Here is a 6,446-nt window from a genome sequence, read left to right as displayed (position 1 = left end):
ACTAGGTGGTCCAACTGGTTGATTTATAATACCTATCTTGGATTCAAATAATAATTAAAAAAAAAAAAAACTTCTGCCAGTTTAAAGTTGTTGATGAGCTTAAAATACTGAAAAATGTTTGCCCCAAATGGGATGGCTTCAATTGTTTCACATTTTGGGCTCTTCCTGCAATTAGAACATAAAACAATAAAAATTAAAAAACCACAATTTTTCCCAATTCATAACAAGCATTTTATCTTTATTTGAAATATATATTGCTAAATGTTAATTTTAATAATCATGTATAAAATTAAAAAATACATTTTTGATGTAACAAGTCTTTCATATGATGAAAGGGATGGCTAAGTGGAAACTTTGGGATGATTCACTGGTTAAACAATTTAAATGTTACAAAACTTCTTGATTCTTCTAGAACCTTGGTGCAAATATACAAAACTAAAAATAATTGAGATACGTTCTAGAAGTCTTACTGCCATAACTTGCTGGTATATTGGTTGAACACATGAATAAAAGGGGTGAATTAGGACCATTAAATATTTTAATAAATTGAATAAATTTTACTGAGAGAAGTTTGGAAACTTTCAGAGGAAACTTTGAGAACCTATATTGATACTTCATGTTTGAGTGGATTAAGTGGGAAATTTGGTGCTCATTTCAGATATTCAAGTAGCGTTGGAACAACTGGCATAAATTGTGGAGTAAGCAGCAATGAAATGACATTTAAAACTTTAACAAACTTGATAAGATCAGTTAAGAAAGTAGTATAAAACAAAGAAAGTAACACAGACCAGAATGTAGCCTCAAGCAGCTCCAATATTGGTTATAAGAAGAAAAAATAAGAGATATGTGCCAAGAAAACAGCATGTTTTTGGTATGTGGAAACTCACCAAATGTTTCCAGGAGCATAGGATGGGTATTTAATTTTATACTTCTGACCAAGCACATGTTTCCTTTCGATTTGGAAAGAGGGAATTTATTGTTGATTCTGAAAATGGGTTCTTTGGCAGCACTCTATCAGTCGGAGTTCTTCTGGGCACTAGGTTTTTAAATACCCTGCAAACAGCATCAGTCTGTGGCTTATTTATCTTAATTGTTTTCTTCAGTTGAAGAAAGTGTTTTACTCTGGAATTTCAGCATATGTAAGGCAAAGTGTATATGTGTTGACGTCCATGAAACTTTAATTATAAGAAAACCACCATGTGCATACCACCTATGTTGCTTCCACTGTAGAAGAACCTTCTATGTGACTTCCCAGTCAACATCCCTCCTCCTTATAGGGAAATGAGGTCATATTTCTTTAAGGATTTTATTTTTCATTCGGAAGGTCAATCTGATTGACCAGAGTGTGTTAGAAACTCTTCAAAGATTAATTGGGAAACTTGAAGCTTGAATCCAAAGACAGATTAACATTCCAACTAGAACACAGTTCTGCTTTTGTTTCATTTATGTCTAGAGCTATCTCATTGCTGTCTGCTATAGACCAGTGGCATAAACTCTGAAGAAATAGCATAAAAAGATACCACATGTTCCTATTAGAATTGTCCCAATGGTACACATAAGCTTAATGTCTTAATGAGAAATTAAAAGCACTGGCAATTTGTACTCCATGAGCTCACACCTGTCATGGTCAAGGAATTAACCTTGGTGTAATATGTAGTGAGTAATCTGTCATTTATTAGTTATTTTTTATTTTGTATTTTGCAGAAGAAAATTATCATATTTTAGGAATAACAAAAGAAATCTAAAATTTTCTATAAATAATTTAATGAAAAGTTTCCACAAGAAATTTCCTTAACACAATCATAGCTCTTATTTCACTTCTATTATATGCAAATATACTGGTAAGTTTATCAAATCTCAGGAAGGACATATCTAAAGAAGTCAACATTTTTCAATGGATTCAACATTTCCCACAGCATTGTCTCTTTCATACTTGATTTTGCTGTTAAATATTGCACTTCGGTTTCTTTCTTTTTTTTTTCCCAAGTTGTTGAGACATATTTTAGGCTTCCATATTTTAAATTCTTCTGAAAATTTCTATGGACTTTTTTAAATTTTAATTTTTTTACTGGGGATTAAACCCAGAGTTGCTTTACTACTGAGGTACATCCCCAGTTCTTTTTATTTAGACAGAGTCTTGCTAAGTTGATGACAGTGCACTCAAACTTGTGTTCCACCTGCCTCAGCCTCCCAAGGTGCTGAGATTGCGGGCATCTGCCACTGTGTTTGGCATATATAGCCATTCTTTCCAGATTTATCTTTTTTCTTTTTCTCATTTCTTCTTCTCTCATTTTTCCATATAGCTATCAATATTCCACTTGACAACTGTTTATTATATGTTCCTTGGCCTTGTGGTAGGCACTGGGAGAACAGGAGTGAACAAGAAAACCATGTTTCTTATACTTCTGTTGCTTTTACAATTTTAGTAAAACAGAGTCAAGTTCTCTATTGAAGCACATGAATGGAGTGAAACATGGAACATAAAATACCGATTTTTATGTTAGAAGAGTGTTTTAGGCAGCTTTTTCTCTGCTGTAATAAAATGACCTTACAAGAACAATTAGAAGGAGGAAAAGTTTATTTGGGGACTCAGAGTTTCTAGCCTCAGCCCATAGAGAGCCAGCTCCACTCCTGTGGACTCCAGGTATGGCACCACATAATGGTGGAGTGGTGTGATTGAGGAAGCAAGTCAAGACATCACACCAGGAAGAAGAGAGAGAGAATTCCTCTCAACCAGAACAAAATAGATTCCCCAAAGACATGCCCCCAGTGCCTTTCTTCAGCCCCAACACTCCTGCCTATATCACCACTCAGTTAATCCCTATCAGGGTATTAATGTACTGATTAGCTTAAATCTCATAAAACAATCATTTTACTCTTTGTTGAATTAACTCACACATAAGTTCTTGGGGAGACCTAATATCCAAGCCATAACTAAGGGACTGCTATATATTTGGCTTCTGCTGAGACTTTACAGGTTTATAAAAGAACATTGTTTAAATGTCTCCATGAAAATTAATCACAACCTTCACATATTGAACATTTGTATCATCAAAATAGTACTAATGACCTGTGTATTTTTTACTAGATTAAAAGCACCTATTGGTTAATTTTTACAGGATGTCAGGAAATAGATTGATTTATTCTAACAGGTTATTGGTGTTGTATTTTTAAATTAAAATTAATTTTAATAGCCTTCTTTAGTCACAGACTGTTAATGGGGATTAAAAGTCTTTCTGGAAGTATTAGAATAGTCTTAAGTTAATTCATTATGAAAATCTGGTTCCACAATTGTTAGTTTTTTTTAATTAATCACACTTTATGACAGGTGCATCATATTTGCAGGAAGGGCAACCAAACTAACTTATAAATAATTTCTTAAGTGAATAGTGGATGTATGGAAACAGTTAATGGATTATGCCCTTAAAACAAATCAAGTTTACATTTTTGACATCATAGTTCAGTGGATAGAGTATTCAGGTAGCATATGATAAGCCATAGATTATTCCAGTGAATTTACTGTGTTCAAGATGTCATTTTGTATTTAAAACACAGTTCATGACTTTTGTACACACAAGTCTATAAATAAAGTCCTAAGCCACCTCACCAAACCTACAATAAGAAGAATACCATAATGTATAACTGGGGAATGCCTTGTAGTAAAGCAAGGATGCCAAGGTGAATGCTATGCATCTTGCCCGACCTAAGGATTTCTGAAAAGAACATTTGAGGAATAGTAATTTGGAAATATTGGAGAAGAAGGAAATATATCACTTGGTCCTTGTCTGGCTGAATCTCTAAAAAACTGAAGATATACTTAACTTATGATATGGGCCAAGGATATCTTGTTCCACCATGGGAAAGTCCACATTGACACCATGTACACTGCATTCCCTATAGTGTTAAGAGGCTTTTAAAAAGTGAGTTTATGTTGCCTGTAGCCACAGTAGACTTTCAAAAGTGTGGGATCCATAACCACTTTGGTTACCTGCTTTGCTATATAGAATATTTTATGATGTACAGGAATCAAAATTGTATTGGTTCACAAATAAAGACATTTTCCTAGGATACTGCACAGATGCTGCAAATGGGGAGATGTGTGTGTGTGTGTGTGTGTGTGTGTGTGTGTGTGTGTCCTGAGCATGTGTGTGAATAAACATCACCTTTCTCTTTCTTTTTCTCCCACCTTTCTCTTTTTTTTGTTGCAACAAGGATTGGTATTATCGAGGTGGACTTGAGTGGAACCACTTGTCAAGTGGTGGATTGGGGAATGCTGTCTCTTCCATAAAATTCACCTTGGTGTTGTAATTCTGATAGCAATTTTCATTGGTGTGCCTGTAGCTATCATGCCTTAACAAATTGTATGGTTGTTTCCTTCTTTGTTACTGCACACCTTTTTCTCAGGATTTCATTTCCATTTCCTTGATCTTCTGCCTTCTTCATCATTTAACAAGGGCATCTCTTCTTGCTTTTGATTGCTTGGAGTGTGCTTCTCTCTTACAGGTAGTTCTTTGCCTGATCTGCCTCATAGTATCTCACTCTGGATTTCCACTTTAATTGCTGTACATTATTCACTTGAAAATATAAAGGAGGCTTATGTCTCTGAATGTGCTATGCACACCATACACACATAGTTTTTCTTGGAACACTTAGAATCCCCTGGAGTTAGCAATATAAATTGTTTCCATAGTTGAAACATGGGAAGAGGGTGGGGCACAGTAGGGGACTCTCAATTAGGTGCAGTGGACTTCTAGCTGGATTTTATGCTATATAGAAATTGGATATTAAATAGTATTATGATTCTTTTTGTAACAGAAAAAAGAAACTTTCAATGTAAAAACAGGTCTGGGGTTGTGTTTCAGCAGCAGCATGCTCATCTAGCACTCATGAGGCCCTAGGTTTGGTTCTCAGCACCACATAAAAATAAAGGTAGTGTGTCCACCTACAACTAATATATATTAGTTATATATATATAACAATTATGAAATGCAAGTTTATAAGATACACAACTTAGTTTTTGAGGTGATTATGTGTTCATAAGTTTCAGTAAGTTGGGTGCTTTTTTGTCCCTCAAGGTTAAATCATATTTGGGCATATATCTTATTCACTCTGCCAGTCTGTGTGCTAACCCAAGTTTTTGCATTTCAAGATGTCTAGGTAGGAAGTTCAGGTTAGAGACCTTTGGTCACCATGGCTCTAATTTGTCCAGGTGAATCTCTGATTGTTAAAAGAATGGGGTTTTCAAACTTAGACATTCTTTGGTCTGGGAGTTCTTAATTTGAGTTCTGTGGGTATAATTTAGGTGTCTGTGATCCTAAATATCAATAACAGCTTTGACTAACTTCTAATTGAAACTCAGATTTTCCTTCAATTTCAAATTACAAATATAGGAAACAAAATAGTAGTACCTATGACTGTTCCACCAGTAGAGTCTCATTCACATTTGAAGGGTTTTGGATTCATGAAAATCTCATTTACAGTCATCATTACTTTAAAATTATTACAATCATTAGATCTGCAGTTAGATCTATTAGAAAATTATATTTTATCAGCATGGCACTCCCAGAAGAAGAGACTGAGATGTTGCCATGCAAGAGTTGTTATTTCTTTGCAGTGCTAGGCATCCATGTACCATTGGGCTTCATCCCTAGCTCTTGCTATTGTTTTGTTTTTAAATGGGATAGGGAGCGGATAATGCATTTGAAAAGTCAAAGGTGGGAAAGTAGAACTGGACAGGGCATTGACAATCCTTAGATCATGGTGCAAATGTGACAGATTCTCAGTTAACTCAGCCAGGAGGGCACACTAGAACAAATAATGCCTGCTAAAGGAGACTAACTGAGGCCCTAATGGCCATTCCTATCACCCATGCTGTACTCAGTCACTGGCTAGGGGCTGCCCAGGAAGAGCTTAGCCTGATCTTAAAAGCTAAGCCTGATCTTAAAAGCTAAAAAGGAGGCTAAAGGTGCAAACAGTTTAGTGTCTGTCATCTAGTGCACTCCTTCCTGTGGAACACAAAGTCTTTTCCTAAAGGAGATTTGAGCAGGACATCTTCAAAGCTGCCTCCACTCTTTTGAAAGCTGACTTTTGGTGTTTTTCTTTTCTTTCCTTTTTAATTTTTTTTTTCAATTCAATAACTTTATTGAGAAGCATGCCCCTTATTACAAATACAACCAGAGGTAACTGGTTAGGTTCCCTTTGCCAACTCAAAATTAATACTAATGCCTTCAGAAAGTCGAAAAATCATACTTTTTGGAAAATTGAAGTTATCCATACAAGGTGGTGTATAAAAGTTAAGGATAAGATATCCTGGTGTTTCTTGGTCTGATTTTCAGTGCTTCTTTATCATGATGTCTTAATTGGTTACAGCTGTTCTGGGTTGGCTCATGCTACCCATTACACTGAGCGACTGGTTACAACAATTTCACACTGTACATCACCTAACC

This window comes from Sciurus carolinensis, chromosome 5 (genome assembly GCF_902686445.1).
Source record: "Sciurus carolinensis chromosome 5, mSciCar1.2, whole genome shotgun sequence".
NCBI lineage: Eukaryota > Metazoa > Chordata > Mammalia > Rodentia > Sciuridae > Sciurus > Sciurus carolinensis.
The sequence above is the reverse complement of the archived record's forward strand: the minus strand, read 5'-3'. Positions refer to the sequence as shown.